A 26,920-nucleotide genomic window follows, 5' to 3' on the forward strand; every position below is an offset into this window, starting at 1 on the left:
TTTTTTGCCTATAATTAATGCTAATAATTCAGATTGTAAAGTTGCTAATTCGGGGATCAGTATTTTAATCTGTAAAACTCTAAATAGGTATAGCAGTCGCGGAAATATGTTCATTTTTACTGCTGCTAATCTTCCTAGTCAAGAAAATGTGTATGATTTCCATTTATGCATATCTCGTCTAATATCTTTATAGATTGGAGTATAGTTGTGTTTATATAGCTGGCTATAGTGGGTAGTTAAATGGATCCCCAAAAACTTAAGGGAGTTTTTAGCCCATTTCAGATCAAAGTTTATTTCTAATAATTTTTGAGTATGGGTAGGAAGAGCCATCGGTAGTGCATCACTCTTATCTGAATTAACTTTGTATCCTGAGATTGCTGAAAATTTGTCTATTACCTCATATAGGTTGGGGAGCGAGAGAAGTGGTTTGGTTATTGTTACTAATTTTTCATCCGTGAATAGTGTTAGTGTCAGGGTTTTTTCCCTGCTTTGTTTTCCATGTGCTGCTGGCAGCCATTTTGCTTACCTTTTCTTGCTGAATCTGGTGCAGAGTGAGTGATGCTGCTCATTTCCTGCACACCCTCTTATGGCCAGACTGTTGTACATCATCCGTGTGAGACGGGTTGCAGTCTCAAAATTGTGATGTTATCACGTATTATTTAAAGGGCCTCTGTTCAGTATGCTTTGCCCTTGCGTTGCCTCAGACCTGTTTGTGAGTTCCTGTTCATGTGTATTACCAGGCTGTCTGACGTCCCTCCCGGTTCCTGACTCGGCTCGTTTGACTACTCGCTTTGGCTCCTGACTCGGCTCGTCTGACTACCAGCTCTGGCTTTAACTCCTGGCTTGTTATTTGACTTGTGGACTTTTTATTATTTCTTTGTTATTAATAAAGGTGTGATTATTTTTTGTACTTCTCGTCTCAGTCTGATTCCTGGCACCCTGACAGTTAGTTTGTATTCTGTAGATGCTATATTGATTCCTAATATATCTGGGGATAGTCTAATTTTGGTTGCTAGAGGTTCAATACATAGGGCAAATATAAGTGGGGATAAGGGGCACCCCTGTCTAGTATTGTTGAGTATGGGAAAAGGCTTAGATCTGTATCCCGCCGAAGAGACCTGAGCCATTGGTTTAGAGTAGAGTGCCCTAAGGGCTTTGGTAAAGGACCCATTAAAGCCCATATGGTGGAGTACTGCTAGCATATATGTCCAGTCTATTCGGTCAAATGCCTTCTCTGTGTCCAAGGAGAGGAGCAGAGAAGGCGTCTGAGATTCATTCAGGTAATCTATTATATCTATCATACGCCTAATGTTATCAGGTACCTCTCTGTCTTATAGAAATCCGACCTGATCTGGGTGGATTAAGGATGGTAAAATTGATTTAAGATGGTTAGCAAGAGCTTTCGTAAAAATGTTCAGATCTTGATTTATAAGTGATATGTCAATAATTGGAGCAAATTTGGGGATCTTTACCCGGTTTAAGGAGGACTATGATTTCTGCGTAAAGCAAGTCAGGGGGAATGTCATGGCCTTCTAAAATGTGGTTGCAAAATGTGGTAAGGTGTAGAATTTATGTGGATTTAATTAGTTTATAATATTTGCCTGGGAAGCCATCTAGGCCAGCAGCTTTACCCGGTTTAAGATCAGCATTAAGAATTTCCCAGTCTTCTTTGGAAATGGTTTTTAATTGAAGTTCTGACAGGAATCATTTAGTAGAGACTTTAGTTTCAGGGGAGTGGGTTACCTTATTACCATTATAGAGTACTCCATAAAAGTCAGCAAATACATCTACTATTTTTTGTGGGTAAGATGTTAAAGTGCCATTTGGTTGTTGTGTATGGCAGAGGCTTTACCCCTCTCTCGTAATTTGTGAGCCATATATTTATCAAGCTTGTTAGTGTAGATATAATATTGTGTTTAAGTCTGTGTATAGCTCTGGTAGCTTGTTCAGTTAATAGATTAGCTAAATATTTTTGTTTGTCCTGTAGAATATGCAGAGTGGACTGCTTTTGTGTAGATTTGTGTTGTCTTTCTAGATATTCAATTTCTTGATAGAGTTGAGATATTTGTACCTTTTTCTGTTTAATGAGTCGAGCTTTGTTCTGTATAAGTATTCCCCTTAGGTAAGCTTTATGTGCAGCCCAGGTATGTAGTGGATTAGAGGTAGTGTTGATATTTATGTTCCAGAATTTGGTTAGCTGTTGTGTTATGGTTTTCTGTATTAGTGGATTTTTTAAGTAACTAGGGTCATATGTCCAAGACCTTTGTCGATTTGCATCATGTACTCTGTCTAGTTGAAGGGAGACTATAGAATGGTCTGACCATACACAGGCATGGATTCCTGCAGACAATAATAATGGTTGTAGTATTTGACTAGTGTAGATGTAGTCTAATCTAGAGTATGACTTATGAGCTGCCGAGTAATAAGTGGTGTCATTAGTGACACCGTAAAGCGTGTTCCATGTATCTATTAATGAGTGGGGTGCAAGGGAGTCTTGTATGGAGTTGAGTATATGATTATGGCATTGGCTTTAATTAGAGATAGGTCTGTTGTATACAGGAGTGATTTTAGACATGGAGATGTTAAAGTCCCCTTCTAAGATGATTTTGTTTTGAAACCAGTGAGTCAAATGATATGATACGTGTTTGAAGAAATTGTGTTGGTTCTCGTTTGGGGCATATATGTTACATATAATAATATCTGTGTTGTGTATCTGACCTTTCACTATTAAGTATCTGCCCTCTGGGTCTGCAATTGTAGTGTCGTGATTGAAGTTTAAAGTGGAGTGAATTAGAATAGACACTTCCGTCTTTTTCGTTTCATTTGTAGCATGATAGTGTTGGGTATATTGTTTGGACCAATATTTAGGAATTTGTGCTCTAAGGAAGTGAGTCTCTTGGAGAAAGACTCTTACCTAGATTACAAGTGTTGCGCTATAGAGGGTGCGAAACGAACGCAACAAAAGTTGCGTTATTATAAACTCCATAGCGCTGCCATTACGAGTTTTTGAAAGCTGCCTTGTGCATGCAATATGGTTGCATTAAGTTCCATACCACACAAAATACAAAATAAGTGCTGCTTTGACGTGCTCGTGCACACTTTCCCCATAGACATCAATGGGGAGAGAGTGTAAGAAAAAAAACTAACACCTGAGATTGCGGAACACTCTAACATAAACCCCACGTCTAAGCACCCCTAATCTGCTGCCCTTGACATCGCCGACACCTAAATAAAGTTATTAACCCCTAATCTGCCACTCCCGATATCGCCGCCACAGAAATAAATGTATTAACCCCTTTTCCGCCGCTCCCCGACATTGCCGCCACTAAATAAAGTATTAACCCCTAATCTGCCACTCCCGATATCGCCGCCACAGAAATAAATGTATTAACCCCTTTTCCGCCGCTCCCCGACATTGCCGCCACTAAATAAAGTATTAACCCCTAAACCTCTGGCCTCCCACATCACTGCCACTAAATAAACATATTAATCCCTAAGCCGCCGCCCCCCCCATCACAACAGCCTAAATTAAACTATATTAACCCCTAAACCTAACGCTAAACCTAACACCCCCTAACTTTAACATATTTAAAATAGAGCTAAATTAAAGTTAGAATTATTAACTAAATAATACCTATTTAAATCTAAATACAAACTTACCTGTGAAATAAAAATGAAACCTAAGCTAGCTACAATATAACTGATCGTTATATTGTAGCTAGCTTAGGTTTTTATTTCACAGGTAAGTTTGTATTTATTTTAACTAGGTAGACTAGTTAGTAAATAGTTATTAACTATTTACTAACTACCAAGTTAAAATAAATACAAACTTACCTGTGAAATAAAACCTAAGCTGCCTTACACTAAAACCTAACATTACAAAAAAAACAACTAACATTACAAAAATAAAAAAACTACCATTACATAAAATAAAAAAACACTAAAATTACAAAAAATAAAAAAACTACCATTACAAAAAATAACAAACAAAATGATCCAAAACAATAAAAATTATTCCTATTCTAATACCCTGTTTAAATTTAAAAAAAGCACCCCCCAAAAAATAAAAAATAATCTATAATAAACTACCAATGGCCCTTAAAAGGGCCTTTTGTAGGGCATTGCCCTAAAGAAATCAGCTCTTTTTCTAAAAAAGAAAAACGAACACTCCCTAACAGTATACAAACCGTCACCCCCCAAACCACAAAATAAAAATAAAGTTAAACCTAATCTACTCATTGCCCTGAAAAGGGCATTTGTATGGGCATTGCCCTTAAAAGGGCATTCAGCTCTTTTGCTGCCCACTAAAAATAAAAAAATGGCTATGCTAAAAAAAAAACACCCCAAAAAGAAAAAAAAAATTACACAAAATAACAAACGAATTATCCAAAATAATAAAAATTATTTCTATTCTAATACCCTGTTTTAAAAAAAAACACCCCAAAATAAAAGAACCCTAATCTATAATAAACTACCAATAGCCCTTAAAAAGGTCTTTTGTAGGGCATTGCCCTAAAGAAATCAGCTCCTTTGCTACAAAATAAAAACAAACACCCCCTAACATTACAAACCCCCACCACCAAACCCACAAAATAAAAAAACCTAACTAAAAAAAACTTATCTACCCATTGCCCTGAAAAGGGCATTTGTATAGGCATTGCCATTAAAAGGGCATTCAGCTATTTTTCTTGCCCTTAAAATGGCATTCAGCTCTTTTAAGACAAGCCCAAACCCTAATCTAAAAAAACCCACCCCCAAAAACCTTAAAAAAACTTACACTAACCCCTCTTTAGGTATTCACAGTTTCTGAAGTCCAGCTTGAATGATCTTCATCCCAGCGGCTCCATCTTCATCCAGGTGGCTCCATCTTCATCCATTGAGGGACCGGCATCTTCTTCATCCTTGTGGAGGCAGAGCGATCGATGCACAGAGGCGGAGGTCCAGGCGAAGGTCCAAGGCGGAGGTCCATCAATCCAACGTGGAGGTCCTCTTCATGTGATCGTCCGCCGCACACTGAGGGTTCAAATGCAAGGTACCCCTTTAATACTGGGTTTACCATTGCATTCCTATTGGCTGAAAATTTTAAATCAGCCAATAGGAATTAGAGCTGCTAAAATCCTATTGGCTGTTCAAATAAGTCAATAGGATCTAAGCAGCTCTCATTCCTATTGGCTGATTTGAATAAGCCAATAGGAATGAGAGCTGCTTAAATCCTATTGGCTGATTTAATTTTGTTATTTTTTGTCATTTAGAATTTTTAAATTTTTTGTAATTTAGTATTTTTAATTTTTTGTAATTTAGTATTTCATTTTTTTAGTAGTGTTAGGTTTTTTTTAATGAGTAATTTAATTTATTTAATTGATAGTTATTTTAATTTTGGTATAATAGTTATGTTAGTTTAATTTATAGTTAAAACTTAATTTTTTAATTTCACAGGTAAGTTTTTATTTATTTTAAGATAGGGATATTGTAATTTTAATTTAAAGTTAGGGGGTTGTTAGGTTTAGGGGGATAAATAGTTTAATTTAGTTTTTGGTGATGTGGGGGGCTGGCAGTTTAGAGGTTAATTTATTTAGTGGTAGTGATGTGGGAGGCCAGAGGTTTAGGGGTTAATAACTTTATTTAGTGGTGGCGATGTCGGGGAGCGGCGAAATAGGGGTTAATATATTTATTATAGTGTGGGCGATGTTGGTGTGCGGGGGAATAGTCGTTAATAACTTTAGTATAGTGGCAACAATGTCGGGGATCGGCGGAATAGGGGTTAATAAATGTTATTAGTGGCGGCGATGTCGGGAGCGGCATATTAGGGGTTAATAACTTTAAAATAGTGTTTGTGATGCGGGAGGGCCTCGGTTTAGGGGTTAATAGGTAGTTTATGGGTGTTAGTGTACTTTGTAACACTTTAGTTATGAGTTTTGTGTAACAGTTTTGTTGTTTAAAACTTATAACTACTGCTCTCAGATTGCGTTACGGATCGTGTCGGTATAGACTGTAATGCAAGCATTTTATCCTCATCGCAAAACTTCTAATAGCAGCGCTATAGAAATCCCCCACAAAAACATAATTTGTTTGAGTGCGGGACTGTTTTAACGCTGAAATGGCTATTTTTTCGGCCTTATAACACGAACGCAAAACTCGAAATCTAGGTGTCTGTTTGCCTGTAGGTTGTGGTATTGAGTTATGGCCATATGTCTTTTGATATCTGTGTTTAAACCTCTCACATTAAGTGAGATTATGTGTATTCTGGGTGTCATTGTGGGTCAATGTTGTTGAGCAATAGGGCTCTTTTATAGGTAGTTATCTTTGTAGTATTTACCCTGGAGAATAGAAGATATGTCCGAGACTTCCGTTTGGGGTGGAGCTTGGAAACAGCATGCTCCAGGTCTGTGCGGTGTCTAATCATCGCTAAAACTACTACCCAAGCTTTCTCACCACCTATCCCAGCATCTATGTGGGGTATCCGGTGTGGTGGTGCACGCAGCTAAGTTAATTTGGCTGAAAGCTGGAAGCCTTTATTTCCCATGTGAATGAAAGTTCGAGGTTTGAGGGAGAAAGCACCTAACAGAGACATAGATTTGGTGACAGCATACCAGGGGTAAACCTATCCCAGCATCTCTTACCTGACACCGGAGTTCCGGAACTACTGTCCCACGGGCTGTTTCTGTGCAGAGGAGAGGACCCGCTATGCCGAGGACGGCTTCCTGTATCATGTGACAGGAAGCTAACACAGAAGCTAGTGCCGGTGAGGTGGAACGTCGCATCGCGGAGGGATCCGTGCTGGGCTGTCCGACTTCACCTAGGCGCAGGCAAACCATCGAAGTGGTGGACCGGGTTCCTATGGTCCGGGATGAATTAGAAACAGCTTGACAGCAAACTTTAACCGCCAGTATCAAGACGCTGCAAGCTGAGCAGAGACTGTTACAGCCGCAAGTATCACGCTTTCTATTTATTGTTGTCCCTGCTTGCTTCCTCATATTACCCATAGTGTTGCCGGGTTGCCAGGTCTGAAGTTGTGACATTTCATGTTATAGGGTCAATTGTTCACCCTGTTGGCGTGTTTCCATGTTGGAAGCTAGACAAAATGTAATACCGTGTCTGTGATCCAGGTTTTCTGATAACTTGACAAGCGCTGTTTCTCCCTGGACATGTTATTGTGGAGGTGACTACTTTTTACTGTGTTTTAAGTGAAAGAGAGCTTTTTGAGAAAAAGAAAGGAGCAAAGGATAAAGCTTGAAACAAGGAGGAAAAAGAAAGAAAAGGGGAAAACCAGTAACTTGTTTTTTAGATCAACAGGGTGCTAGTGCAGGGATACAAGTACTAGTATCCTCAAAGGATTTAAGAACATTTCCCTGTTTCATGTGGAAATCTGAGGTTTTGCTTAAACCAAGTCTATATGTGCTGCAACCATTAATATTTGGTATTTTTCTATTTTTTTCTTGACAATTTATGTTTGCTAAACAATGGGTTTAGTTATACTATAGTATGCCAGAAAAGTTGACCTCCAAGTTTATATTGTAGTTTTCTGCTCTCCAGGTATTTTCCTGTTCTCCTATTGCCATCTCTGGTAGAGATTTTTTGCCTATAAAAGATTGTATGCATTCTGTCTTCTCTAGTAGCCAAATTAGATAACATTGTGATAGAGATTCTTTTGTCTGTAAAGATACATTAGTACATTTTTTGTTTATTATATCTTATTTGTACTAAACCCACTATATAGATTTACACACAAAAAAAATATTAAGGGGGGGGGTACTTCTTTATTGAGAAAATCATGCCTTCATAACTGCTTTGACAGGTCTTTTTCACATTTCACTTTTTCCCCCAAGCCAGGGGGGTATACCTTATATAATTATATATACACATATCTACACATTCACTTAAAAGGGAAAAAAAAGAAAAAAAAAGAAAAGGGGTCTTTTTGACTTACACTCACATTGCTTTCTTTCTCTCGTATTTTTTTTTTTTTTTTTTTTTTTTATTTTGTTTGTTTTTAATATACACACAATTGAAGCCTATTGAGTCTATGCTGCGGCGTGGCTCTTAGTAATTTGTTCTATGTTTTTTTTCTAATTTGTCACTGTTGCACTTAATTAATGGAAAAATTCGTCACACAGACGAAAAAAAATTCACCTGCAATGCCTGCCAAAGTAAAGGATAAAAAATCTAAAGCAAGTGACATTAGTCTCGATACTACGTTAAGTGAATCACCCCTCCCCTCTTTTGACATTCAGATGTTGATAACACAGCTCTCAGCTGTGTTTTCACCACAATTTGAGATGATCAAAAATTAAATCTCTAGTATGGCCTCTGAATTATCTACTCTCTCTACCGAAGTCAGGCAGTTTTCTGCCAGAATCGGTGAAGCAGAAGACAGAATTTCGGATCTTGAAGATCGCGTTAATGTACAGGAAGTAACGATCCGTAAACAGGAAAGCACAATTCAAAATATGCAATTGCGCCTGGAGGACATGGAAGATCGCTCCAGGCGTAATAACATACGTATTGTGGGATTACCAGAAACAGTAGAATATGAGGACCTAATGAAGTTCACTTCTTTTGGGCTACCGCAAGCGTTAGGAATTCCAGCAGAAAGTTTACCCTTAATAATAGAGAGAGCACATAGGATAGGGCCTAAGAGAGTTCAATCTGATAGTGTAGCTAAGAGCAGAATGTGCATATTTAAAGTATTAAAATTTCAAGATAAAATGGAACTATTGAAACTTTTTAGAAAGAATGGTCCTCTTCTGCTGGGTAATCACAAGATCCTACTCTTCCAGGATTTCTCTAACGAGACATCCATGAAGAGGAAGCTAATGGCTCCATACTGCTCACAGTTAATTAAGAACGGATTCAAGGCTCGTATGGTTTATCCGGCCAAGGTCATAGTGGAGGAGAGGGACTCAATATCTATCTTTCAGGAAGTTAGAGATATCCAAAAGTTTGTTAGCTTAAAAATTTCAATGTAAAAATTTATAAAACGGATCTAAGTTCTATGCTGATAATGTTCATGGCTGCTTGGTTATGTATAGTGTATATGTGTGTGAGTAATATGGGTATGGGAGTTCGTTTGTTTCCCCTTTTTTTTTTTTTTTTCTCCTCTTCCCTCTCTCCCTCTCCGTCTTGTATACGAGTCTATTGGGAAGATTACCGTGGATTGTAGATAAATCCTCAGATGGAAGTTTTGAGATCCCAAAGAAAAAGGGAAAAGAAAAGGGGGAGAAATGATTAAACGAATTTTTAACCTTTCTTTTTAAATGTCTGAAGTAAATATTCTGTCCTGGAACGTGGGTGGTATATCCTCCCATATGAAGAGAAAACTCATAGTTAAAACACTTGCAAAAAAAAGACCAGATATTGTCTATATTCAGGAAACCCATCTTACTGATATAGAAGCTGCAAAACTTAAAATTAAATGGGTGGGTGAGGTTGTAGCCACTTCAAGAACAGATAGGAAATGTGGAGTAGCATTTTTATTCCATAAAGATCTTGATTATAAAATCTTACACATAGATAAAGATGCAGAGGCTAGATATATTATACTCCGAATCCAGATAAATCAGGTTATATATGTACTATGCAATGTGTATGGTCCAAATAAAAACAGCAGAAGTTTTTGGGAAAAAATAAAAACCAAAATCTTTCCCTTCATAGGGGAGAATCTCATCTTAGCTGGGGATTTTAACATGACATTATTCCCAGAATTAGACAGATTCTGTAACATAGATGCTAAAGAATATAAAAAAACTGCCAAATATTTTAGAACTTTTTGTTCAAAGCTTAAATTGGTCGATGTCTGGAGAATTAAATATCCAGATTCTTTGACATTTACATGTGAATCTAGAGCTCACAGAACCTTTTCCAGAATCAATCTCTTTTTGATCTCTGAATCTTTATCGATTGTCCAAACTGTCGCAGGAATTGATGAGATATTGATATCCGATCATGCAATAATAAATCTAACTCTTCTCTCCCTGACTAATTCCACAGAGAGAACGCAGTCACTGTTTTTTCCACGGTACCTTCTGAATAATCCTAGATTCTCTAATTGGTTGAAGCAAAAATGGAAGGACTATTGTACACATAACATCTCTTATCTTAATAGAATTGAGATCTTCTGGGAAGCCGCCAAGGGTGTCTTAAGAGGTGAAATTAAGAGCTATCTAATAAATAGTAAAAAGAAGGCTAGGGCTCAAGAAATCCAGTTATCTAATAGAGTCAGAAATTCCTATAGAAAATTCTCTGAGGACCGCTCTTCAAGTTCTTGGAACAAATACCAGGAGGCGAGAAGAGAAATCCCAAAATGAAGAAGCCAAAATCAATATTCAATTTAGAAGCCTTTATGGTGATTCAACTAAATACCTAGCAAAATTAATAAAAAATAGAAAGAAAAAGAACTATATTCTAGCTATTAAAGAAAATGAGATATGCCACACGGATTCAATGGGAATTAGTAGAGTGCTGTTCGCTTATTATCAGAAATTATATTCTAGCCAGGAAAGTAATGTTTATAATCAAGATAGATTCTGGTCGAAAATAAAGTTACCTCAAATTCAGGAAGATGAACTAACATCCCTTAATGCTCCAATTGAGGCCGAGGAAATAAAAAAAATGATAGATAAGATGCGATTAAATAAGGCCGCAGGCCCAGATTGCCTTCCGGCAGAATTTTATAGAATACTGGCCCCGGAAATAATTCCTATATTGGGAAAATTGTTTAACAATTATCTCTATTCGGATAGTCCCATCTCTTCTTACTTTTCAGCCGCCAATATCACTCTAATTCTCAAGAAAGGTAAAAACCCGGAGGACCCGGCCTCTTATAGGCCTATATCTGTGTTGAACACAGATTATAAAATTTTGATGGCAATTATAGCAGACAGGTTATCTTTACTGTTGGGTAATATTATTCATACAGACCAATCGGGTTTTATGAAATCCAGGACGTCCATAAAGAATATCCGTAAAATTGTGACTTTTCTTGATTACTCGCATTATTTGAAAGAAAAGGAAAAAAATAATCTAACAAATGATTGTGCGATTCTTTCGTTAGGTGCCGAAAAAGCATTTGATGCTATTTCATGGGCCCACTTATTTAAAGTTTTAGAGGAATTTGGCTTTAAGAATCAATTCTTGCAATTTATTCGGAAAATCTACAGAAACCCAATCTCTTTTCTTATTGTTAATGGTCATCTGTCCCAAAAAATTATCTTAGGACGGGGAACAAGACAGGGGTGCCCATTGTCACCCCTTTTATTTAATTTGGCACTGGAACCTTTAGCTATTCGTCTGAGAGACATATTAGAAGGAATTAGTATGGGCTCCTACACTCTTAAGATCCTGCTTTATGCAGATGACCTACTTTTATTTTTAAAGAACTCACTTTATTCAATTCCTACTACATTGCAATGCTTAGACGAGTTCAGCTCATTTGCGGGCTATAAAATTAATTTTAATAAAAGTGAACTCATGTGGATTAATAAAGCCAGGAACAGTTTGCAGAGAGGTAGAAGCAATTACATATTTAGGGATAATACTACATAAAAATCAGAAAAACTGGTATCGTCTTAACTTCGCACCATTGCTTCTAAAGATTAAATCAGATTTGGAATTATGGATGGCTTTCCCATTATCTATTACAGCGCGTATTAATTTAATTAAGACAATTATTTTCCCCCGCTTACTTTATCCCCTCCAGAATCTTCCTCTTTTTATTCTCAGCAAAGATTTATGTAAATTATATTCTTGCTGTTCCAAATTTATCTGGAATAACAGGAAAGCGCGTATCTCTCTAAATAGACTCATGCAAAACTTTGAAGCAGTTGGTCTGGCTTTTCCTAATTTTAAGTTCTATAACTGGGCTTGTCTAATTAAAACGGCGGTGGACTGAATCGTAGAAAAGGAGTTAGTGTCATCCTTAGAGATGGAGACTTTTATGGTCTCCCCCTTTGCCTTAAAAGCAATATTACACTGCCCTCTCAAATCTCTACCAAATAAGCTTTCTTCTTTAATCTCTATCAGAAATGTTGTAGCGGCTTGGCAGAAGTGCTGTACAATGATGGAAGTAGATTTTACATTTTCGGCATTTTTACCGATTACTGGAAATCCTCAATGTTACCAAGGTCTTAAACAATTAGTATTCAGAGAATGGCTTGAAAAAGATCTCAAGTATATTAGCCAGATTCTTCCACAAGATGGTCAAATAATTTCCTTTGGAATCCTTTCACAACACTTCCAGTTAGACAGATCCAACTTTTTCGGGTATCTGCAGGTGCGCCATTTTATTAACACGCGAAAGTGGGATGTGAGCAGGTTGAAGGCATGGTCGGATCTCAATGGCTGTTTAAAAAAATTTGCGACCGGAAATTAATCTATTTCTCTTATGTATGACATTATGCTCTCTAAACAAACATTAATTTTTGTAGACAAACTGACTATATTCTGGACCTCCTCTTTTCCTTCAATAGACTCTGGTAAAAGTAAACGCAGCATGGCAAGTGTAAAGAAATGTGAAATCCCCAGGAACTGGAGAGAATCCCATTTAAACCATTAATAATTATTATTTATCCCCTTTAAGATTAGCTAAATTTTATCCTACCTGCAGCGGGGCTTGTCCCCGCTGCAATAAACCTAAAGCAGATACCTTACATATGTTTTGGTATTGTCCGAAAATTATGCAATTATGGCGTAAGTTGGAATATTGGTTTAATGTACATTACAAGACATCTATTACATTATCACTTAATGAGATAATCTGGTTGGATGTCCCCAGTAATAGGGGTTTCTACGTAAACACCTTAAACACTATTATTTTAACTGTCAGATACCATATTCTTAAATATTGGAAATCTACTACAGTCCCCGGACTATCTCAAATCCAGAAGGAGATTCAAACCCAAATCATATATGAATCATTTCATTTAAAAACCATATCAGAAAAGAGAATAAAAATCTTTCTAGTTGGTTGGTTACCTATTATTAAAACCTACTCTCTAGCTATACAAAAAGTTATCCTGACTCCATTTTTGTCTTCAAATTCTTTTATGGACCTTGTGGCTAGAGATCTTTTCCCACATGCATGGATAACTAATTATAGAGAAGTATGAAGTGAATGGAGGTGTAGGGAAATATATAGTTAGAATTGGAAAGAAGAAGATCAGTAGGTCACAAGAGACGATAGGATAAGAGGAAATGGGAAAATGATGAGAAGGGGGCAGGGGAGGGAGGGGAGAGGGGAGGAGATAGGGAGGTTGTTTTTTTTTCCTTTCCTTTTGTTTTCCCGATTTTGTTTGCGATTGTTGCTATGTATGTTGATAGTATGTGTGCAGATTAAATGGTATTCCATTTAGTTGAATAAAAGTCCAACATTTCGGTGGTTCCGGAGGAGGAGCTTAACGCAGGTGCTGAGCGTTTTGCACTCTAGTCCTACTGCAGCTGGCGGAGATCTCCCGCGCCGAGCCTGGATACTGGGCTAGCTTAATGGACAGCCTTTAACACCGCTATCGGAACCTGGGCAGTGGAATAACAACCCACTGTGATGGCAGAATAATCTGAAAAAAGTTTCTTTTCTACAGCTGTTGCTCTTATAATATTACTCTGAGACAGCTCCCACAGAAAGCCGGTATTTATCTCTCCCTCCTCTCCCACCGGTGTTGCGTGAGAGGAGGTGAGCACCACATGTATACTATCAAGTTGTACTGAGTATACCCCCACTATTAAAGTCACCTGAGAGGTTGGAAAGGCAAACACTACATACCGAGATAAATATCAGCGCATCGGTTTTTTTTCCTCACCATCTCCCTTTGCTTTCAGGAGACTCGTGCGGTAACCCTCACCCCCTCCCCTCTCTTCAGTTAATCGGAACACCTGAAACGCAAGGCTTACCTCTCCCCCTGCAGAGTCCTGACCCTGGAACGCCGTCTGAAGATTGTCTGAGGCTCTTCTCTCCCCCCCCTTCCCCACCGGTGCTGCACGGAAGGTGGGGATCATCTTGCCGTGTCTTCTTTCTCGGCTCTACCCGCTGCTGACTCTACCCCCTCTCCCACCGGTGCTGCGTGAGAGGGGGCGGGCGCTACCTTGGAACTGGTGTGGCTGCGGAAAGACGCGGCGCAGGCTTTTGCTCGTCTCTCTGGGGATTATTACCCTCTGTCCTCCCCTGTACACCGCTGGTTGTGTGAGAGGAGACGGAGGCATTGCGGGCCGCACTAGAGGATTAGACCGAGACTTCGGGCCGTGAGAGGCGGTTACTGGAGAGGCTGTGCTCCTTATCGGTGCTGGCGTGGGTCCTCTGCAGGGGACTCTTTAACGGCATTTGGTGACAAGAGAAGGAGGTGAGTCCCTTAGACTTGTAAAGGAATCTGGAAAGATTACAGAGAGGGGTTGAGGAAGGGAGAGGAAAGGAAGAAATAGAGAAGAAAAAGTGTTGTAACTTTTCAGTGACAAGCAGCAAAGATTTGCCCTCTCAACATGTTTGGACACTGGGTATAAATTGACACTCCCTGGAAGGAAGGAAGAAAGAAAGAATATATACTCTTATAATTAAAGAACTTTATAAGAGCTGGGAAACATTACTTTATCTATATGGACTACCTTGACAATCTTTTCCTGGCCTATACACCTAAAGAATATTACCTGAACTAAGACCTAGACTTGGCTGGAGAGGGGAGGGGGAAAGAAAAAAGAAGGGGTACTGAAGGGGAAGGAAAATAACATAACTTGGGGCATTTCAATGATTTAGTTAAAGATTTACTTCTCTGGCTGCATAACTAGTAGGAAAAGGACATAGTGAACACAGAAGGAAACAAAGAGACATTGTTATCATTTGTATCTTCCTATATAGATAACAGGCCAATCTTTGCAACACTGTGTGTTGTCAGGGAGGAAGATTGATATTGTTTGATACCTCTCTTTCTTTTTCACTGTTAATATGCCTACTTGTTTTGAGGAAATTTGACCGATTAACTAGTTGGATCTGTGAGGGAAGTTGAGGGGTGGGAAGGGAGGGTCAAGGGAAGAGTAAGGAAAAAAAAAGAAAGATAATTGTTTTTTGAAAAGCATTGTATAGTTCATCTTCCTTTTCACTTCTAAATGTAAATTTTCCCTGCATATATGTTTTGGTAACAAGAGCCATATATATACATCTGGCTCCTTCCTAATATAACAAAAAAGCTGACATTTGGTCTCTTATCTATGGTTCTCTAATAAACATAAGCACAGAGGATATATTGAGTAAATTATATCCACTGAGGGGATTACCCCTTAGGGTTAGAGAATAGTATAAAGAAGCTGGAGATTTGTATGTTATAGGGTTTACTCTCCTTTCTTCCACAAAATACTAGAGTTTTTCTTAAAATTAGCCTAATTAGGTTATCCTTTTATCCTTGCTGGGTTTACTAAGTATTGTCTTGTTGATATATTGTGACGTAGTCACTGACACTGTGATTCTTGAGACTGGCGATCGCCACTAGTTCTGGTAAATCGTGTTGACGTAGTCTCATATATTTTACTACCCTCTAGTTCTCGCATTCGTGGCTGGACTTCTTTACTCACATCACTAGTCTTTTCACCCCCATTTTTTCCCCTTGGTACCGGGCTTCGGGGTTGTTTTTTTTTTTTTTTTTTTTTCATTCTTCCCCTCACTTGACCATCACTTACACATACCCATCCTCACTGGTCTATGCAAGGGCATTCTCTTGCTCTAAAATTTAACACATAGTCACTTTTAAGCACTATTTCTCACATAATCCGGCTCATTCACTCTTTTTTTTCTTTTTTTCGCTCGTAAATTCTCACTTACTGGCACATGGACAAATTTCTTCACGTTTCACCCAAGACTCCTCTGGCCATGGCAGCGAGGCAGAGAGATAGGAAAACGAAAGGCAATCAAGAGACAGTCATGGACACACATTCAGCTGCGTTAAATATGTCAGCGATACAAGAATTTACTAACATACATAGTCTTGTTGCTAGCATATCTGATGCGCTCTCTCCCAAATTTGAAGCTCTTAGAGCTGAAATTAAACAAGACTTCTGTTCTTTAACACAAGAAGTCCGCCAATTTTCCAATAGGTTACAGGAAGCCGAGCAGAGAGTCTCGGACCTGGAAGACCTAACAACAGTACACAGTTCCAACTTAGAAGCTGTGAATACTAACCTACAAAAAATACAAAACAGGCTAGAGGACCTAGAAAACCGCTCTAGGAGAAATAATATAAGAATCATAGGGCTCCCAGAAGAACAACAATACGATAATCTTGTTAATTTTGTATCAGAGACTCTACCTAAAATTCTAAAATTGCCATCCACCCTATATCCTATACCAGTGGAGAGAGCGCACAGAATAGGCTCTTTACGCCCAGAGGACAAAACTAGAACTAAGCCTAGACCTGTTATAGCCAAACTGTTAAACTTCCAAGACAAACTCACTTTATTTCAGTATTATCGTAAACAACAACCAGTTAAAATTGGAGGCATTACAATCCTTATGTTTCAGGATTTCTCAGCAGACACCGCAGCAAAAAGAAGGGAACTTGCTCCTATTTGTACCAAGTTTATACAAAAAGGATATCAAGCAACTATAATATTCCCTTACAAATTAAAGGTTAAAGTTAATGATACAGTTCATTTCTTTGAGGAGGCTCACTTAGCTGAGAGCCTCTACAAAACATTGAACTCCCCGGTCCGATGACAACAAGTTTAAATAGCAAGACCTCAGATATGGCACAATATGTGGGTTTTCTGTTTTTTTCTCAAGGTAGAAAGATTTTCTTTGTTTAGATGTAGGGTTCAGTGTCTATCTTCTCTCGGTGCGGAGAGGGCTCATTTTTATAGGGTAATTATTCATGGGTTTTTTGTTTGTTTTTTTCTCTCTCTCCTTTCATTCTTTTTTTCCTTTTACATATAAATGAATACACTTAGTGAATGTAAAATAGTGTCATGGAATGTGGGTGGCATATCCACTCCTATCAAGAGAAAGGCAATTCTTACTCAGCTTCGAAAAATTCAGACTGACATTGGTTTTATTCAAGAAACTCATTTATCTGCAGAAGAATCTTTAAAACTTAAGACGGCCTGGGTAAAAGAAATATATTTCGCACCTAGCATTAAGAGAAAGAGAGGGGTAGCAATACTAATTGGGAAAAAAATTAACACTGAAGTGATACATTTTGAAGCTGATCCAGGGGGGAGATATGTCATGTTGAAGCTCAAGATTTCTCAGAAGATGTATACGCTATGCAATACATATGGTCCTAATACATTTGATCCAAATTTTTGGACTTCTCTTCAGTCTAAACTGTTAGCGTACACAGAAGGGTGTTTGGTTTTGGGTGGAGATTTCAACATGGCTCCGCAAAGCCCAATCGATAGATTAAGACGAGATTCTAAACGGCTGAAACAAAAAAAAGACAACTTAGAATGTAAAATGTTTAAAAGAATTACACAAAATCTAGCATTGTGAGACGTTTGGAGACATCAAAATCCTTCTATCCAGAGTTTCACGTGTCTCTCGAAGGCGCATAAAACACTCTCTAGAATTGACATATTCTTAATTGATGAACGTATGTTAATGCACGGGGTAAAATCAGACATACTACCAATCCTCCTCTCAGATCATGCACCAATTGTGCTTGAGTTTCAGCTTTCACATTCACGCCCTGTTTCATCGCGTTTTTTTTTTCCCTATTATCTGATGTCAGAGATAAAATTTAAGAATTGGCTTGTTAACAAATATAAGGAATATGCACATTTTAATAAAGAATTTTTGAACCGCCCTGAATTATTCTGGGAGACTGCGAAGGCAGTCATGAGAGGGGAAATACTATCGTACAATATTGCCCTACAAAAGAAATTCAGATTCAGAGAAAGAGAGACATGTCAATGTCTGACCAACACTTACAATCAGTATTTGCTTGATAAATCGTCATTGAATTGGGCAAAATATGTCAGGGCAAAAAACGAGAGGGATACCTTTGTATTGTTGCAGGAAACACAAAGAGAATTAAGAATAGAGGCTAAGCTACATAGATATGGGAATAAGTCGGGCAAGATGTTGGCCAAACTAATTAATAATGAGAAAAAACAACCTGTAATAGATAAACTGCAGGATAGAGGGCTACAGATCTCTAAACCGGATGACATTTTAAAAACATTCTACGAATATTATCAGGAATTGTATTCATTTAAAATAAGTGACTCACAGAAATCTTTGGATTTCTGGAGGGATATCAAACATCCTACAATTACATTAGAAATGTCTAACAGTTTAAATGCTCCCATCTCCATTGAAGAAATAGAGAAAATAATATCTGAACTTTCTTTAAATAAAGCAGCAGGCCCGGATGGCCTACCCAACAAATTTTATAAGATCTTGTCTAGTGAAGTTACCTCACATCTTTCTATTCTTTTTAACAGTTTTTTCACAAAGGGCAACTTGATTCCCTCTCTATTCTCCAGTTCATATACAACATTGTTATTAAAGGGTGGAAAGGATCCTCACTATAAAGAATCTTATAGACCAATTGCTCTGCTAAACTCTGATTACAAAATTCTTACTGCGATTTTAGCATCCAGGCTTCAAGGGATCCTCTCAGAAATTATACACACGGATCAAGCAGGCTTTCTGAATAATCGTAACTCAGCTGCAAAAATTAGAGAAGCACTGCTAGTGACAGAATACTTCGAGGCTATGTCTAAGCTGGGGGACGGGGGGGGGACACACACACCTGACCTTGCCATTATTTCCATCGATGCCGAAAAAGCCTTTGATTCAATATACTACGAATATATTAAAACATCACTAAGACAGTTTGGTATCGGGGGCAATTTTCTTGAATTTATCGGGAATCTTTATAAACAGCCTTCAACGAAACTGATAGTAAATAACACCATCTCATCTTCTATCCTTTTAGGTAGAGGGACAAGGCAGGGGTGTCCTCTCTCCCCACTTCTATTTAATATCTCTATTGAGCCCCTAGCAATTAAAATTCATCATCTCTTGGATGGTATAAAAATCCGTAGTACTGAAATAAAAATTGGCTTATATGCTGACGACCTGCTGCTTTATTTGGCAAATACTAAATTGAATTTGCCAAAACTTTTTCAGATATTGGAACAATTTGGGTCATTCTCTGGATACAAAGTAAACATGGCCAAATCAGAGATATTTTGGCTAAGGAAAAATAATACCTCCATACTGAAAACTCCTTTTCATCAAGTAACAGGCTCCTTTAAATACTTAGGGATTCACATCCCGACAAGAACCTCAGATCTATATGCTTTGAATATCCCTCCGGTAATAAAAATAATTAAAGAAAAGCTTCTGATTTGGCAAAAACTCCCTTTATCACTCTCTGGAAGGATTGCTCTCTTTAAGATGGCCCTCCTCCCAAAACTACTGTATATACTTCAAAATACACCAATAATTCTCTTAGGAAAGGACATTCGATCAATTAACACCTCTCTTATTCAATTCCTGTGGCAAAATAAAAGGTCAAAAATTTCTCTCATGAAACTCTAATTACCAATAGAATGTGGAGGTCTTGCCTTACCTGACATAAGGTTCTATAATTTCTCCTTTCTAGCTCGAAAACGTAGCAGACTGGATCTCACATAATAATTGTGTATTGAATAATGATCTTGAATCCAGCATCTGTTATCCGTACTCTCTAGATGCGTTAATACACTTAGAACCTAAAGAAATTCCAGCAGAAATTAAAAGGTTCAAAACTATCCTTAATCCACTCAAAGCCTGGCGTAAAATAATGTATTTTCTGTCAATTAATAATAGACTTTCTTATATCTTACCTGTAATAGGTAACCCTACTTTTCAAGCAGGTTTGGACTCGGAAGTTTTTAGAAAATGGCATACTGCTGGACTATCAAAGGTAATTCAAATTATAGATAAAGAAAGGAAGTGTATTAAAACATTTCAGACATTAAAAACGGAATTTGACTTATCCAATAAGGATTTTTTTGCATACCTACAATTAAGACACTTTGTTCAAGATCTAGTTAGAATAGTGGGCTGGGAGTGGGGATTGGGCACATAGGAAAAGTGTTAACAAGGAATGGTCACATGTCGATTGCACCGTGTTACCATCTTCTGAGCATAAATAAGCAGCTTTAGTATTGACAAATATGATAGCTCACTGGAACATGTTAATCCCGTGTAGTAATATTGGAAAAAATACTATTCAATTATCAATTAAGAAAATTGCCCAAGTAACACTATCTGCAACCTGGAGAGAGGCACACGTTAAACTCCTACACGGGGCATATTTTACCCCTAAGAGAGGCTTTAAATGTACTAGTGTGGGGTTTGATAAATGTCCTAAGTGTTCTCTACAGGCGGCTGATTTAATTCACATGTTTTGGCTCTGCCCAAAGATCAAAAATCTCTGGGCCAAGGTTGAGTATTGGCTTAGGAATGTGCTAAAGATAGCAAGTTTTTCGCTAACACTATATCAGATAATATTCTGTCTTAAGAAAGATCCTGGCAGGCAAATTAATGAAAAAATAGTAATTTCTACCATCCTTGCCACCAGATACTTAATCTGTAAAAAGTGGAAAAGTCGTGTAACTCCAAGCATCTCTGAGATTAAAAATTGCATGAAAAAACAATGTATTTTAGAGCAGAGAGGTGCAGACATAAATAATGACCAAGACATCAAAAGATTCTTTGATAAATGGGCAGTCTTTCTAAAAATATTTCCTGTGGCAGAAATTAATTACATAATCTTTCCTTTCAGGAATACAGAAATTGTTTTGCTAGGGAATTGGTTAAAACTAGGCGAGGTAGCATTATAATGGGTTTTCCTTTTTTTTTTTTTTTTTTTTCTTTCTTTGTTTTTTCTGTTGTTATTCTTAGGATTTTTGTTTAGTTGGATCACCTCTTTGCACCGGGGGGATATATGGGGGGAGGGAGGGGAGGGTTTAGGGGGGGGGTTGAAAAGTAAAACCCCAAGCAATGTCAATGAATAAATTGATTAGACTATACCAATACGCAGACTACTTAAAGTATATCTGCATCTATAGTTAAACACAGTGTTACATGAATGGATTTTTGTATAAATTGTGGTTTATGAAATTGTGGTTTATGTTATGTGTTTAATGCTGTTTTTATTTGTTTTTGACATTTGGTTGGATAATAAATAAAGGTTTAAAAAAAAAAAAAGTCCAACATTTCGTACAAATAGGCTATACAAGAGTATTTTCTTTTATTTTCTGCCTGCCAATTTATTTAAGGAAATGTAATCCTGTTTTTTTTTGTGTTGTGTTTCATATCGTTTTGCTTTCCTTAACACCTGACCCTGCGTGGTACACAAAGGTGGAAATTTATTTCTGATTGTACTTCTTGTTGGACATATAAATAAATGATTTAAAAAAAAAAAAAAAAAGAAGATATGTCCAACCATTATACCTAGCATTGCTAACAATATATGTAGTGAGTGTGTGTGGCTCAGCATCATTAAACAAACAAAAAATAATATAATAACCAAACATTAAACAATATTAAGAAACAAGGTGAAAAATAATATATCCAAAAGGTTTGGGTTGGGGTGGTGCACATTGGTGCATTAAACAAATAGGGTGTGGTGAAGCAGTGTAAGATTATAACTTAAAGGGACAGTCTAGTATAAATTAAACTTTCATTATTCAGATAGTACTTTTAATTTTAATCAACTTTTCAATTCACTTTTATCATCAAATAAGCTTTTTTCTCTTGGTATTCTTAGTTTAAACTAAACATAGGTAGGCTCATATGCTAATTTCTAAGCTTTTGAGGGCTGCCTCTTATCACATGCTTTTTAAATCTCTTTTCAACACAAAGAGACAGAAAGTACACGTGGGTCATATAGATAGCACTGTGTTCAGGCACAGGGGGTTATTTAAGATTTAGCACAATCCAATGCTAAATTTAAGACAATAGATAATAAACAGTCACAGTCATGTGATCAGGGGGCTGGAAGAAGGTTCCTAGATACAAGGTAATCACAGAGGTAAAAAGTATATTAATATAACTGTGTTGGTTGTGCAAAACTGGGGAATGGGTAATAAAGGGATTATCTATCTTTTAAAACAGTAACAATTCTATGGTAGACTGTCCCTTTAACTCATAATATAAAATCAGTAACCATAGAAAAAAGCAATTAGACCTGTATAAACAGAGGATAGTCAATTTAGTAAAGAAGTTGAGATCCAATCGGATTAAGTAATTGTAAACCAACAAAGGATACATAGCTGTAGATTTTAGCATTTTTAGTTCTTATTATGTGTCTTTATGGAAGCTTCTTTCTTGTGAGAGCATGTGTCCCAGTATATCAATTTTATTGTCTCTTTCAGTTAACCTTCATCCACTTTGGGAGTCTGATATTGCGAGGTTGTCTCTGAGATCCTGAAGCTTGATATATAGTGTCCTCAGTAGGTATAGACAGGGTCTCCAGACCCCAGTATCTGACAAACTTCTGGGATGTCTTCCACTTCTCGTATGGTGATGGATTTGCTATCCTTTGTTATGTAGAGAGCAAAAGGGAATCCCCATTTGTATAGTATTTGATGTTTTCTTAAGATCAAAGTTAAGGGGCGTAGAGCTTCTTCTCTGAAGAGTCCATAAACTTAGGTCTAGATAAAACTGTACTACGTTGCCCTGGAACTTGAAGATTGGATTGTCTCTGGCTACAAGTAATATCTTCAAATAACACTCTGTAGATCCAGCAGCCAAGGGTTGTGAAGGGGGCAGGCTATCAGAAGCCACTGGCCAGCTCCTCAGCAAAGAATCCAATCCAAGAAATAGCAGCACCTTGCTTCAAATCATATGTTTATTGCAAAGACAATAACAAAATTGCCACGTTTTGGGGGACAACCCGTTAATCATGCATATGTACATCACATCCTGTGTGCTTTAAATAGCCAACAAATTTACCCATAAAATGCTCAATGCACCTAAGCACACCAGAGCATACTTCCCCCTAGTGGTTAAGTTTATTAATTACACATCATTTAAAAACAGAATCAAAGTAACACATTTGGAGCAGCAACATAACTTATACATTATAACCATAAATAATTCTTAATTGTTAAACCCGAAAAGGAGGAGAGAAGGAACACATTTCACAATTTATCTATTTATTGCCAAAAAAAATCTAATTCAATAAAAAACATACCAATCAATCTCCTTATTCATACCATTTGGGGATAAAGTGTCTAGCCTAAAAATCCAAAAGGCTTCTTTTTGTTTTAGCCTCAATTCCCTATTACCTCCTCTCCTAGGTCTCTCAATGTGGTCAATAATTTGAAACCGCAGTTGGCTAATTGCATGACCTGCCTCTAAAAAATGACTGACCACAGGGGATGTTAGGACCTTGCGGCGAATATTACTTTTGTGCTCCACAAGCCTGTCTCGGACCATCCTTGTGGTCTCGCCAACATAGTCCCACCCACATGGGTATTTAATCACATATATAGTGTATTTCAAATTACAGGTATAGTGACCTCTTATAAAAAAAAAAATCCTGTGAGGGGGTGAGAGAAGAGAGATCCATTAATGATGGAATTACAACTTGAACACTGTAAACAAGGATAACATCCCTTATTTTACCTCAGTGATATATGTTTGTTTAGATACCACTGAAGGGCCAATATCCGCTCTAATAAGCCTATCATGAAGACTACTGTTGCGTTTGTATGCAGGCATAGGCATGTTATAAAATTCCTTTATATTCGGATTACATTTCCTTAGTACATGCCAATGTCTGCGCACAATTTTCTGTATCTCCATACTTTGCTTAGAGTACTGTAACACAAAAATAAGTCCATCACTATTCTTTTTAGGCTTATCATGTCGAGAAAAAGGGTACTCCTGGGGGTCATTAATACTTTCTACATCTCTTCTTTAATGAAGTCCCGGGGTTTCCCATAACTACAAATTTTTGGCCCATCTCAATTAGTCTTAGCCTAGACATTTCCTCATTAGTAACAATGCACCTAATGCGCAAAAACTAACTCCTAGGGAGAGATTTAATCAGTGTAGAGTTATGAGCACTAGTGTAGTGTAACAAGTTATTCCTATCTGTATCCTTTCAGTATAGGTCAGTGGTCAATATATTCCCATTTAGTAATGTGGTGTCCAAAAAAGTAAACTGTATATGATTGGTCATACGGTTAAGGTCTGTCACAAAGTCTGTCAGGGTTCCAATGTCGCTCAGCCAAATTCCAAAAGTATCTTCGATATAGCGCCACCAAGTGGCGCCATACCGAAGATATAATGGATGTTCAAATACAAATTTTTCTTCAAATACATTCATGTATAGGTTCACATAATTAGAGGCGACATTGTAATCCATGGCAGTACCCTGTAATTGAACATAGAAATTTTGAAATTTTAAACCCTCCAGTTTGGACAAAAACCCCTGTGTCTGGAACCCTGACAGACTTTGTGACAGACCTTAACCATATGACCAATCATATACAGTTTACTTTAACCTGGAATGAACATAGCATTCATTTTTTGGACACCACGGTACCTAAAAAATGGGAATATATTGACCACTGACCGATACTGTAAGGATACAGATAGGAATAACTTGTTACACTACACTAGTGCTCATAACTCTACACTGATTAAATCTCTCCCGAGTCAATTTTTGCGCGTTAGGCGCATTGTTACTAATGAGGAAATTTCTAGGCTAAGACTAATTGAGATGGGCCAAAAAATTGTAGATAGGTGATACCCCGGGAACTTCATAAAAGAAGAGATGGAGAAAGTATTAATGACCCCCAGGCAGGGGCATATTATGGCCTAGGCCAACAAGGCCGGTGCCTAGGGCAGCAGATTTGGGAGGGGCAGCAAATCTGTCCTATCCTCTCTCTAAAAGACAGCACACAGTACAGTGAGCGATAAAGTGCAGGCTTTTACAGAAAAGACAAGACACATGCGCTGATTAAGGTCGCCCTTTACAGGCAGTGCTCCTTTAAACCGTTGCTTCATTTAGAGCCGCCGGCATTTTTGCAGTGGAAGCATTCTTAATTTCTTGGTGAGAAACTTGACCAGGGATATACTTCCAAGGTGAGGCTGGAGGAGAAGACCTTGTGCCGATATGCTGCCTCCCCTTATCAGCTGTGGTGGGTCTGCGAGCGTAGTGCTTATTGCAGGTCTTAGTAACTAACAGACTGGATGCGTCTGTGCACTGCTTAGATAAGTTTGTGATATCTAATCATAAACTCTCATTGCTAATGTATGTTAGCTACTAATAGCTAGCTTTCTCTGCATTCATGAACCCACGGAGTAAATAGTAAACAGACACTTAAACTGTTTCATTACTTGAATAATGGCAATTAATGTATGTTGTTGCATGTAAAGGGCAGTGATTGTTTCAAAGTGTGTTCTTCTTTCCCTTCCTTCCTGTTTCCCTTTCTCCCTCCCTTCCTCTCTCAACTCCCTCCATTCTTTCCCTCCCTTCATTCTCTCAACTCCCTCCCTTGCTCCCTTCTTTCACTCCTTTCTTTCTCTCACCACTTTTCTCTTCTCTCTCTCTCTCCCTCCCTTCCTGCTTCCCTTTCCCTCCCCTTTTCTCCCTCCCCTTCTTTTCTCTCCCTTCTTATGAGATGCATGCAGTTCAACCCACCTGTATGAAAGTGTTTTGCTAGCCCATTTTCTTTTGAATTGTTTTGAAAAAACAAACAAAACAAAAAATTATTACACACTGACCCCAAAAATATGAAATGTAAAAAAGGCATAGAAACCTTTGGGGGGGGGGGGAGCAGATTTTTGAGTGCCTATAGCAGCACTAAACATAAATACGCCACTGCCCCCAGGAGTACCCTTTTTTCTCTCAACATGATAAGCCTAAAAAGAATAATGATAGACTTATTTTTGTGTCACAGTACTCTAAGCAAAGTATGGAGATACAGAAAATTGTGCGCAGACATTGGCATGTACTAAGGAAATGTAATCCGAATATAAAGGAATTTAATAACATGCCTATGCCTGCATACAAACGCAACAGTAGTCTTTGTGATAGGCTTCTTAGAGCGGATATTGGCCCTTCAGTGGTTTCTAAACAAACATATATCACTTAGGCAAATAAGGGATGTTATCCTTGTTTACAGTGTTCAAGTTGTAATTCCATGATTAAGGGATCTCACTTCTCTCACCCCTTCACAGGAATTTTTTTTTTTATAAGAGGTCACTATACCTGTAATTTGAAATACGCTATATATGTGATTAAATGCCCATGTGGGCGGGCCTATGTTGGCAAGACCACCAAGATGATCCGAGACAGGATTGTGGAGCACAAAAGTAATATTCGCCGCAAGGTCCTAACATCCCCTGTGGTCAGGGGATGTGGTAACATCCCCAAATGGTATGAATAAGGAGATTGATTGGTCTGTTTTTTATTGAATTTGAATTTTTTGGCACTAAATAGATAAATTGTGAAATGTGTTCCTTCTCTCCTCCTTTTCGGGTTTAACAATTAAGAATGAATTATGATTATAACGTATAAGTTATGTTGCTGCTCCAAATGTGTTACTTTGATTCTGTTTTTAAATGATGTGTAATTAATAAACTTAACCACTAGGTGGAAGTATGCTCAGGTGTGCTTAGGTGCATTGAGCATTTTATGGGTTAATTTGTTGGCTATTTAAATCCCACAGGATGTGATGAACACATGCATGATTAAGGGGTTGTCCCCCAAAACATTGCAATCTTGTTACTTGTCTCTGCAATAAACATATGATTTGAAGCAAGGTGCTGCTATTTCTTGGATTGGGGTGCATGTAATATCTTCACATTGGCTTGAAAGAGGGTTAATTTAGCTATGACATCCTGGGGTTGGGCATCACCTTTTGGTTTTGCCTTGAGGGCTCTGTGTGCTCGTTCCATATCATATCTAGCTTTATCAGTGTCTCCAGTAATAAGCCAGAA

The sequence above is a fragment of the Bombina bombina genome, chromosome 8 (genome assembly GCF_027579735.1).
Source record: "Bombina bombina isolate aBomBom1 chromosome 8, aBomBom1.pri, whole genome shotgun sequence".
Lineage (NCBI taxonomy): Eukaryota > Metazoa > Chordata > Amphibia > Anura > Bombinatoridae > Bombina > Bombina bombina.